This window comes from Ptychodera flava, chromosome 7 (genome assembly GCF_041260155.1).
Source record: "Ptychodera flava strain L36383 chromosome 7, AS_Pfla_20210202, whole genome shotgun sequence".
In the NCBI taxonomy this organism is placed as follows: domain Eukaryota; kingdom Metazoa; phylum Hemichordata; class Enteropneusta; family Ptychoderidae; genus Ptychodera; species Ptychodera flava.
In genome coordinates this window covers 21,209,690-21,222,932 of record NC_091934.1, presented here as the reverse complement: position 1 = coordinate 21,222,932, position 13,243 = coordinate 21,209,690, and positions in this window count along the sequence as shown.

Below are 13,243 nucleotides of genomic sequence, written 5' to 3'. Positions count from 1 at the left end.
TACTGGGACCGTTTCGAGACAGTAAATAAGAAGGCAAATAAGCTTAACGCTGTCATTGGAAGGGGAATCCAAAGGAAAAGTAAACTCGCTCGAAAATGTTCACGAAAAAGGAATTATAAAATACTAGAGGCCTCAACGGAGAATGTAGACGACTGCTTTTAACAACGTTTTTACTCACCTGACTGTCAGGGCGAATGCGAGAGAAGAAGACTAGCTTCATTAAAGTTGCAATATGGATCAGAATTGTCGATTTTTTTTCGTAAAACTAAAGCAAATAGACCATAGTACGTTGAAGTACTCTTCTTAGCTAAGCCTCTTACCAATCCCGACACACAAATACGTTCATTTTGATACGTTGCGGCCGCCTAGAAAAGCTGTTTTGTAAACAAACTTTCAAAACAAAAACATTGGCGTTTTCTGCTGTGCACGTGACAAGTACAACCAAGAGTGATGACGTCGCACTGGAGTGCACGTTGGAGGGGCGATGTTGTTACGCTGACAGAACTGGACATATATAATGATAATTCATTGTAAACTTTGCGTTTGCCTAACTTTGGTAGCATCACAATGTTTCAGAAATATAAGTATATCGATATGATAAAGTACAGCTCTACAAAAGATCGTGTGATTGATTTTTCTCCCCATATACATGTATGTCAGTGCACCTACTGTGTACGTTCGATCCATCGAGCGTTCAGACCACGTACACCGATCTGGTTGTGTTCACCGCGTGCCTGACAGCGTTTCCGCAATCCTCTCCCCGTTGCATGTTGTTACATTTTTCATGTTAAAAGGCGAGGTATCTGCACGCTATATTTATTTGAAAGCTTTGCCCACTTCAGTATCATCCACCACTGCAGAAGTTCGGCAACTGTCTTGCCCCTCAGTCTGGTCTTGCATGGCCATGTCAGCGCGTCGATCGACGCGTCGTAAATGAGACCATGCCATGCCATTAATGATGGAGACTGCAGTTTTTCTTTGTTTCCGAAAAATGCATATTTGACCTGAAGGATATAGATTATCAATGAATGTAACAGATCTAAGGGACGAACCATTAGATCTTGGGAGGGGGTGGTCAAAAACAGAAAAAAAAATTTTCAGAGCAGAAAGTTAGGAAAAAAAAAATCTTCAGACAAGTTTGCAAAATAAAAAAAAATAAATAAGAAGACAAAGGCGTAAAAAAAAATCTGCAAAAGTCTTTAAAATTTTGAATTTTTTTAGATTTTAACCGACAGAAAGCAACTTTCTGTATTTTTTAGTACATCCTCCAGGCACTTTTTTAATTTTAATTTATACATTTGGAGTGACTGTATCCCTTATACTGGAAGTTGTGATTATCTTATCTTTTCAGGACTTTTGTATTCTGATCACGTGAAAATTATGAAATTATAGAGCCTGTTTTCTACTTGTTTCCTGCGTACAAACCAAGCAGGTACACTGGGTAAAACATTGAAACTATGGTATGGTTGTCAAGACAGAAAGTTGTATTTGCCTTTTAAGATCAAGGTAAACAGATGTAGGCCACATCAGTTTCATTTTTTTCACGGCATTTTATTGCAATGATGAATGCAAGAATGGATGAACAAGTAGAAACACGTCAATGATAAAACAACATATCAAGTCATTATGTATTATTTTGCTTTTAAAAAGGCATTTTCAATTCTTTTTTCTCAAAAAACAGCCTCAAAAAACAACAGCAACACATGTTTTAACATTCAACAATACGCTACGTAGAATGCCATCTATCCAACAAATCCCAACACAACATCACACAAAAGGGTTGAACTTTGAAAGTTTCTCGATAGCAAATACTGAATAAATCTGCATGAATAATCGTTTTTGTGTAGCAAATTTCAAAGAAATTGGACAAGCCCTTTCAGAGAATACAGATTTTTTGACCATGAATGGCATAAATTGCCCTAAAAAGACAAATATTGAAATTTCAACACATCTATACACATCCAATCAATTTGGACATGCTGCTGCAGAGAAATAGATGTTTTGATCAAAAAAGGGCAACAATTGCTCTAAAAACACAAATATGCAAATTTAACTTCATTATTTAGCTTATTTTCGCTTCTCAGCTTGTCAAAATCAATTGTAAATCATGAGATATGCATGATGTTTGTAGGGGTGAATGAAGGCATTTCACCACGCAGTAGAAAGGGAAGCCAGGAAACCAAAATAGTCAATTTTCAAAACTATAGGAAGCTACTGAGGAGCAAGAAGACCATGTTTCAGAGGAAGATGTGTAATCCGAAAAAAATGCTCCCAAAGTGCCACCAAATAACACCATTTTTATCTCTATTTTTCAAAAGCTCCAACGACAGGAGGGGGACACCCCCTCCTGACCACCCCCCGCAAAAATACTCCCCAAGTGCCACCAAATAACACCATTTTAATCTCTATTTTTCAAAAGCTCCAATGGCAGGAGGGGACACCCCCTCCTGACCACCCCCGCAAAAATACTCCCCAAGTGCCACCAAATAACACCATTTTAATCTCTATAACACCATTTTAATCTCTATTTTTCAAAAGCTCCAACAGCAGCAGGGGGACACCCCTCCCCTGACCTCCCCCCCCGTGACCGCTTGCGTGGCCGCTTGTGGTGCTTGGCACCACATCTTTGCCCTCTTTATCTTCAGACAGCGACGAACTAAAAAAAAATTATAAATCTGAAAATTTACTCTGAAAAAAAAAATTGCACAGCTAATCTCAATTGGAAAAAAAAATTCAGAAATTTACAATAGTAAAAAAAAATTTTTCACAATTCATTGTGACCACCCCCCTCCCAACGTCTAATGGTCCATCCCTAAGTTATTTCCTTGCGGGGGGGGGGGGACTATGGCCCGGTTCACATTACAAATCGTGGGGTCCGCACAGCCACGGTGTTGGTAGGTCGGTGTTGCCGAGGAAACACCGCTGGCAAGCGAAGCTGATCATCACACAGTGACGACGTTGGTGTTTTCGAAAGGAACTGTAGACAGTGTCTGCCTCCTCGTCGTGGTGCAGTAGTCGCGCGTCACTCATTTTCTGGTTCCATCTTTCGATCTGACCAAACAATGTTTATTTTGTCGACATTTTTTGCCAATTTCTTCCAGTTTTGCAAGGCCGAATCAGTCAGCTGAGACCAAGGCGCGGGCAGAGACCTGACTGCTTGCCCGTGAGAAGGCTAGCTAGGCATGTTGACACGATGTTGCAATTTCATAAACCGTTACCATGCATCAAATACGCATGCGTACATATTCAATAGTAAAAATGACGTTTCAAATTCTGTGCTTTACTCTCGCAAACAGTACGTACCAAAACAGCAATTTATTCGGTAATTAAATCAATTTACTCAAATTACAGTCATCCCCGTGTTCCTGTTAATGGTCGAATCTGCAAATGAAATTGTTGTGGATTTTTCTATAAAGTTAAATCTTCGAAATATGAAGGTCAATTCTGATCCATATTGCAACTTTAATATTTAAGTTTGTAACATGTTGGACAACGGCGAGACAGTCAGCGGTTTACTCAACCGAGATGGTCAGTTCGGAAGCAAATCCTTCTCGGCAACTAACGGGTTTCTGATGTAGGGTCTTTTATACGTACCACCAGGCCCCTATTTGCCATCAAATGACACGAATTAATATGGAGAATATCCAGCGAATTAATATTGAATTTAACAATAGGGTGTTCTCAGTAATTTTATTCTTGAAGGAAGTAGGGAACTGTATGCAACTCACTATTGCTTTCGACGAAAGAGAATTTAATTGACTTTGATGTTGATGTCACATAGAGTGCAGCTTTGTCTTTGTATTTCTCGGTCAACACACTTTGAGGACGGTACCCCATAGGTCATTTCTGCAATCATTTTGTCACGATTTCTGTAAAAGCTGAAAAATCGCGGAAGATTTGAGGGATTATAGTACAATTTACACTCAAAATGACGATATTATTACAAACAAATAAATAAATAAATAAATAAGAAAAAATGACATGGTGGAATACATCTATAACGTAGGCGTACAATTGTCAAATCTAATATAGTAAAAAATAAAGAGGTAATCTCAACAAGGAAGTCTTACTCTCTTCCTGGAAGGCAGTGCCATTGTGATCAAATCCTGTGACCTGATATCTCTTGATACTTATATCACGTGATTCATAGACGCTGGCGATACGGCGTCCTTGAATACCAACAGAAATTAATTAACCATACGTTGTTTACCTGTAATTATTGTTTGCTTGTATGTATGTATGTATGTATGTATGTATGTATGTATGTATGTATGTATGTATGTATGTATGTATGTATGTATGTATGTATGTATGTATGTATGTTGTGGTGTGTGTGTGTGTGTGTGTGTGTGTGTATGTATGTATGTATGTATGTATGTATGTATGTATGTATGTATTATGTATGTATGTATGTATGTATGTATGTATTTATGTATGTATGTATGTATGTATGTATGTATGTATGTATGTATGTATGTATGTATATGTATTTATGTTTGTGTGTGTATGTGTGTGTATGTATGTTGTATGTATGTATGTATGTATCTACCTATCTATCTATGTTTAAATCAAGAGACATGCTTGTGGGCTAGTTGTCTGCTTGATCGATCGATCGATCGATCGATCGTCTGCTCGATCAACCGATCGCGAGATCGTTGCACTGTCCTCTGCCACTTTTATTAGCAAGGACTTGTTGGGAGTGGCGGTGCAGGCAGAGCGACGAGTATGCGATCGAGCGGACGATCGATCGGTCAAGCAGACTACCCAACCAACGTGCGCCCTTGATATCAGCATTGATGATGTCGCCAGGGTCAATAAGAACATGTCGACGTTATCGTTATTTTTTCGAAATCCACAAGAATTTATCGCTGGAGAAATACATAATCATGCAGAGTTGTTGAAACAATGATCAGTAGCTTCTGAGAACCCCAATCAATTTTAGTCTGGATTTGCAATAAAGTTAGCCTTTCACAGTATTTCAGACCCGTTCGAGGTTTGCTTAAAGGACGTCATTATGATGATCCCTGCCCCCTATAAAGCCTCTGCTGAAAATGTCTCCTGTCAGAAATTTGCGGTATTTAAATTTGCGGTTATTTAAAACCTTGTAATGGCTCAAGAATTACCTACAGTTATAGGATTGGGTCGAGGATTTGGGTCGCGTATCCGCAATCCAATCCATTTGCCAATCCAATCCATTAAAAGGTCCCCGACAAGTCAAGTTCTCCTCCAAATCCTCAAGAAAAACTCCAAAATAGCAGCCTATATTAAGTCACTCTCACCTTAACACGCGGACGTTCAAATGCACAAATGAACACAAGGTAATACATTTAGTACAAGTAGTACATTTATTGTTCGTCTTTATTCCAGAAGTAAAAGCGCTCTTTCATTTTTTTAACGATTATGACACACTCACAAAGGTGTCTTCTAAATATGTACAAATCATAACGTGTTGAAAACATACCACGATGCTTATCAAAAGAAAATCCCAATTATTCGTTCAAAATTTCAAATATGTTAAATCCCTGTTCCCCTCTGACACTTTCCCCCTTAGCCTCTCGCGTGTTCTCCCCCGTACTTTCAAATTCTGCCCAGTCAGATATCTTAGTGAAAACCCTGTCATGATACCAATTCAAATTAAACAATAATCTAGCAGGGTACACCAGGATTTGAAATGTCTTTACCATTGCTATATTCTTGTAAATTTTATAAATACATGTATTGATATTTTACTTTTCTGAGGGGGTTGGTCAAAATTTCTGCGTTAGAGACGGGGTTACTCTGTGTTAGAGAGGGGGGGGGGTACTCAAATCATCATGGTTGGCAGGGAAATTACTCGAAATTTCGGAGTTTTCGATGCTATTCCTCCGACCTCCCGCCCCGGTCGTGAGTAATGACAGCTCCCCTAACGGGCGTCATTCTGACGGTTGTTACATTACTAACTAGCTACAAAATGGTCACATGGCAACTTATGTGGGCGGTATCCATTGCCTGTCGGTGTGAGCACGACTCCAAATCCCCTTTGTTTGCAATTTTGGTAACACTACACGCTATCGGCGGAATGACACCAACGCATCCGGGTTGTGGGAAGAGGAAACGAGTTTCGCCTTCCTTGTGTAGGTTTGATTTATTGGCCATGGCTATCTTATCCCAAATATCACCGGGACGCATAGCATCCGATAATTAAAGTTTGCTAGAAGGTTTATCTGCCAAACTATGTTCAGACTTTAATAACGTGTAACAGATTCAAGCGAGTATTACACCTTAAGGTACAATGCGCCTCAGGGACAGATATTTTGACTCTCAAACTTTTCAAATTCTTTTTCCGATCTACCGCTTTCGTACACCAAGAGCTTTAAAATGAATCCCACAAGTGGAAGGTTAGAAAAAAAAAATCGTAAAAAGTCCGAGAGTCCGAATGTCCGTCCCCGAGGAGCTTCTTCCCTTACATACAACGGTATGACTTTCTTGACGCCACCTGAAAAATGTTGCATTTCCTAAAAAACAGGATGTCCATTCGTCTCGAAGAAGGCCTTTAACACGTACTTAATTCTTTGCAGAAGTCTGCAGCTTTGACACGGCGAGGGCGACCCGTCCTACATTTAAGCGTGCACAAGGGATCGCCAACGAAAATGAAACACACTTGCTCATGTTTTCTTGTAAAAGGGCGAGTGGAATAGTCGGTTTCGATAGGGCAAAATTAACCACCTCCGGGAGACGCGTTTTTCATGATCGGGAATGATAAAAGCCTGATTTTCCGTATTTACAGTCATATCTAATATTATTATACATCTACCATCGAGAACAATAGAATTTTGCGTGCGCTAACAAAGCTATACGGAACGCCCGTTCCGTAACACGAACGGTTTCCTGGCGCCCGATCCCCTGCGGCTGTATTTGCGCGTTCATTGTTGAACGGTAACCGTTTCAAGGGACCCATCGAACATGTCTCGTGCGCTCTGTACCCTACGTACGTGTGTAGTGCACACACTCCAAAACTCGGCGCGATAAAATTGGAAGGAAAATTGTTGACATATCATGAAAACGCACGGTCACTAATCTGAAAATTCGATGCCGCTGTCAGGAATGTAAGATGTATAATAATAAGGTTATCACGAAAATACCGCAAAGGATGCACTCGGACATTGGCGCCGCGCATCACCCAACGCGAACGCTGCGCCAATGTCCGAATGCATCCTTTGCGGCAATCTGATTAAAATCAGATGTAGAGTACAGCGACGTCTTCTTGTGCGTACGCGGTATTCTCTCGCTGTCGCCTCTGTAGTGAGAGGCGACAGCGAGAGAATACCGCGTACGCATAAGAAGACGTCGCCGTACTCTTACATCTGATTTTAATCAGATTGCCTTTGCGGTATTTTCGTGATAACCTCATAGTATCAGTGACCGGCGGACAGGATGCAGGACACTTTTTCTCTGAAGAGATGAAATATCCCGTCTTTATACATAAACTAAGGAGAACTTGAATGAGAGCAACAGCTTCCGAGAACTCACGGCCAGTCCACTTATTGGCTCTATATGATACAATAGCAGGAAATCTCAGAGGGCACCATCCTGTCATCAATATACTGCAAACACGGAACATCCGGCATACTGGCGTAACTAGTCACACTATAACCAATTGTGTGGTAGACGAAGGCAGACAATTTTCCACCCCAGAGCAAAGTGTTATGTACATATCAACGACCAGCCCACTTCAAACCAAAATACACCCTCTTCCCCCTTGATCAAAACATGGTCTCATAACCACTTTTGTCATCACACTTAACCCTTATTTGATATACCTGGAAACTTGGTTTATAAACAATTTCGTTGTATCTTTTCTTTTTTCTGTTGATGTATAATCATTTACTCTGTATTAATTTGTTGCTTTCTTGACGAGGGCTCTGATGTAAATTACAATTCATGTGTAACTCAGATTACCCTCCATAAATAAAACAATTCAGGACGATGTGCTACCTATCTCCATCTGGGTTAACAACGATGCGATGTCAATCAATACAACAAAGACAAAGAGTATGATTGTAGCGTCAAACCCAAAGGTCAAAATTTAAAAGTAAAATGCGATAATCAATGTATGCATAAACAACTGTAAGCATAAGATTTCAAATATTTTCAGTCACAACCTTCTCGATATTGAGATTGACAGTACTCTAAGTTGGGATAATCGTGTAAATAAGTTGTGTAAGAAATTATATATAATAGTCTTGCAAAGGCTGCGTCCTTTAACTCCTTATAGTGTCTTTATTTTAGTTTACAATTCCACTTTTCTTGCTGTTTTCGATTATTGCTGTACTGTATGGGAAACACCACAAAGAGTAATTTACAAAGAATTTACAGCTTCAAAAGAGAGCGGCCAGGGTTATTTTAGGTGTTGACATTACAGTTTCTACACGTACACTTTTCTTTCGCCTTCATTGGCTACCAATTGACTTTCGAATGATTTTTTCATTGCTGTAATGACTTTTAAAATCTTGAATGGGCTTGCACCTGATTACTTAAACCAAAATTCCGTTATATCTCTGACATGAGTAATATTAATACCCGTAGTTCTAGTGACAGGAATTTATACACTCCAATTTTTAAAACAGCTACTGGACAGAAATCATTCATTTATCGAGCCACAACGATTAGGAATAATATTCCTATTTCCATCCAAAGTGTTGAAAGACTATCACAGTTCAAATCTCAGTTGCGCAATTTCTTTTTCAAAAATTCATTAATAAGGGTTCATCACTTGATTAGATGTTTTCATTGTAATTTTTTCTTTTTTCTGTTGATGAATAATTAATTACTCTGTATTGATTTGTTGCTTTTTGACGAGGGCTCTGATGTAAATTACAATTCATTTGTAACTCAGATTACCCTCTATAAATAAAGAGTAATAATAATTAATATAATTAATATAAGTATTATATAGAAATAATAATGCAAATAATAATAGGTTCAATTTCCATGAAAACTTCATCATAGGGGTATTTTGGGTCGGAAAGACCAAATATGATATCGATTTCACTGCCCCATGTTTCCATGGTAACCATTTTAGGGGTTGAAAATTCCAGTTTTTCTAATATTCCATGAAAAGTTACTTTGATTGTTATGAAAATTATCTAGTGGGGGAGTTCGAGTCAGACAATATAAAAACAGACTTATTTTAATGTTTCGAGTTGCCATGGTAACCAATTTGGGATTGAAAATGTTACTTTTTCCCTAATTCCTATTAAAGAACTATTGATTGATGTAAAAAATTGATAATAAGGGTTTTTCTGGTTAGCACACCAAAAAAAATCACACTCATTTTAATATGAGATGTTTCCATGGCAACCATTCAGGAGTAAAAATTACCGGTGTTTCAAAGATTCCACCTAAAATCCAGTAATCAACAGAATGTGTTATATCAAAGGGATATTTTGGGTTAGAAAGACCAAATATCCAGTGTAAAAATCCATTAAATCAACAGAAATATTATACCAAAGGGTTATTTTAGGTTCGAAAGACAAAATATGATATCCATTTTTACCTCTCCTGTGTTTCCATAGCAACCGATTTGCGTTTTAAACTTTCATTTTTTTTTAAATTCCATTAAAAGTAATCCTAGTAACTTTGCAAATGCTCTCCTAAGTGTATTTATCACAGCATGAACTCAATGTTCATTATTATTTATGTTGCCATGGTAACCTATTTGGGAACCACAACTTTTTTTTATTTAAAACAATAGACCCTTGAGTGGGTCTATGTTAAAACATAATTCACTGTTTTTTATTTATTTTATGGATTTCTAAGTAAAAACTTTTAACGTTTGTTCTATAATAATAATAATTGTAATTTGCATTCATTCTAGGAAGAATAATAAAGATAATGTACATTGAGGCCATTCTTGTCAAAATTGTTTTCCGTTTATTTTAGTGTTTGAATTAATTTTATATAGACCAGAAAACATTTTTCAAGCATTTTTAATTTTGTTTCATGCAGTCATTCCAAATAAGTGTTATAGAGTATAGTACCAACTTATTATGCATTCATCGAATTAATTTTATGCCTTAAAATTAATTGAATGTGCTAAAATTAATTCTACTTGTATCTCAAATTAATTTTATGAACCCAATGCCCCTTATTACCCAATGTACCATTATTTATCAGAAGCAGTAACAGTTTTTTTTTTGTTTTATTTAAAACATAATTCACTGGTACTTATTTATTTTATGGATTTATAATTAACGACGTATAATAATGTTCATTTTATAATAATTTATTTTGATTTCTTTGCCTCATTCTAGGAAGAATAATGAAGACAAATTATTTCTGATTCTTTAACTAAAGTAAAATTATGGCCATGTAGTGGTGCATTATTTTTTTGTGTGACCTGGCGTGACCCCATAAACTCTATGATTCTGATGATTAGCTAGATCTCCCCTTTCCATGGTAGCAATGGCTAAATTTGAACATGGTCCCTGTATACCTTTAAACATTTTTTAAAACCAGCAGGCCAAGACAAGGGGAAATATTACAAGTTAAATGGTCCATGTTTATATTGCCCAGGGCTCGAAATAAACTTTTTTCCCTGGTAGTCCACTTGGGCAACCATGTTCTGAATGTGGTAGGCCGGTGACACTGGCTGGTAGCCCATGCATATTTTAGATCAGGGGTATCTTTTTTCGTTAACCAGACAAGAAAGGGCTATTTTACAAGGTTCTGCCCATGAAGTGAATTTTTTAGTCTTTTGAAGTGTATACTTGCACACCTTTAATGCCCAAGGAAACAGGTGTAATGGACGACCGTGGGACTCAAAAGTTTTGTGACCTAAAAAGAACCCGTTTCACTCTCACAGTTGTATGCAAATTTTAAAAGTCGCCATGACAACATGACAACAATATGGCATTTTCAGCACTGAGATATACTGTAGCAGGGCTATAAATAGACCTTGGCCCTTCTGTTGGGAGGAGACATAATTTCCGTGTCATTGTGATTGATACATTATTATCAAAATGCAACGAGAATGCATTTTTATTGGCCATCGTTTCCTGTGCCTGTCATTCAAGTACGTCAGTTCAGATGTAGAAACTTTGTTGCAAAGTTCCACCGCACGGCCGGTCGTCTCTAGAACAAAGTCATACTGGCAAATTTCTACGCCCAGCTGGGTTTGACTGCATTTATCTAGCTCGTCCCAAAGTGACGGACGCGTCTTTAAACCTTTCAGCTAGGTGAAAAACGCATTTATTGATTCGCCAAAGGCCTGTGGACTCGCTTATTTTTTGCACAAGTGCTACATGGACATAGGAAAAAGTTGTTGAATACTCACTGTTTCAGTGAATCCGTCATGATCAGAGTTCTCAAATCAAAAAATGTTGCCGAGCTCGAATACAAAGGTCTTCTCATTAAATTACGTCATTGTTATACAAGAGTTAGCCAAAGTCTGTCACCCTGATTTTTTCAAAGTTTGGAGAAGGCCAGCATTTCCATCTGAATGATTGAACGACGTGAAACGCAAAATTCCATCGCATATTATCTGGCAATATTTACAGTAGAAATACCGTATACCGTCGCTCCGGTCCAGGTTCGTATTATACTCCACAAAATGGCCACAGGCGGCGTGAACTTTCTGAAAGGATTTCCTAAACGTCCTATAGTCCATGAGCCAGACCCCCAAAATTGGTCGATTGGTACCATTTGGGTGGGCAAATTCCCCCATACATTTTCTGAAAGCCCGAAATCTGAACTTTCTGAAAATCTTTGGTGGACATGTCTCAGAAGTAGCTTTCTGTCTCAAAAGTTGTTGTCATGGCAACCATACTAAAAATCTTAAAAGTTAAGAATACTATACAAAACTGACTATTTATTGAACAGCAAAAGATATTTACATGATTTCATGACACATACTGGTACCTCACATTATGGCCTTTCAGTTGACCCCATGACCTTGAAAATTGTGGGCCAAGGTCAATAGGTCATGCCCATAACATCGCAGAATTTCTGTAAAATCAAGCATTTTTCACAAAGATTTTTCTGCTACGTTTACATAACATATAATAGAAACTCAAAACTTGCTCAACAATAGCCACAGATGTGTGGTCTTTAAAATTAGTATGTTTTGTATCAGGGATGATGTCGTTAGTGAGTAATTACCAAGGCAACCATATGTGTGTTTTCAGTTATGCATGTAGCCTATGAGCCAGACCCCAAATTTTGTCAATTTGCTTCCGTTTGACTCGAGTGGGGAACAAAGCCGCCTTTTAAATTTGAAAATCTGAATTTTGAGAAAATCTTCATTGGACAGTTTGCTGAATACGCTTTCAGTGTAAATATTGTTGTCATGGAATCAGCATTCAAAAGCATTAAAATTAAGCATACTATGTAAAATAGATTATCAAATACACGACTAAAGATATTTGATTGATTTAAGGATGCATATCAATAGTTCGCATTGCTTCTTAATTGACCCCATGACCTTTAGATTTGTAGGTCAAGGTCAATAGGCATTGCCGTCAGCAACTTAGAAATTGTTTGTGGGAGTTTTTTGCAAATAGCTTTGCAACATTTTTACCAAACCAAAAAGTACAAACATGAAAATCTAGTCAGCTATAAGAGCTAATGCGATCTCTTAAAATACTAGTGTTTTTTATCATATACCTTGTTGACAGGGGCGGCATCATAGCAACCATCCATGCATTTTCAGATACAGTAATAGAGCGACATTAGACCTTTGCATGTATATTAATGGTTATAAAATCATAACTTTTGTGTGCTAAGTACACAGCAATGTCAACTAAAGTCATATCGACAGTAAAAGAGGTCAAAAGGCAAATATACGTAAGTGTGTTTGATTGTTTAAAAACAAATTTGGCAAAGTTTTATGTTTTTGTTTTCATGATTGAAGTAACATGTTCACTTATCAAAAATGAGTATCTGTGTCGGACCAACGTAGTTAGTGGGAGATGATTATAAGCTTGTCAACGAGTAGACAAGTAGTCTGATCTCAAGAGATACCGATATACTATAACTTTTTTCCGGATTTCATGTTGAGCTACCCTGTATCTCCAGATAAATGCTTTTGGTTGTTATTTTCCGTTGAGGCAGAGCTTAGGTCACATGGGAAAAGCTTTAACAAGAGGCCTAGCAGACGATAGACTTCTGCTGTTATGTATTGCTTAAAAATAAAAAAGGTCAGGTTTTGTTTGTAAATAAACTTCAGTTTGTAATACTGATACATCTGCTTATGTTGTTAGGAACA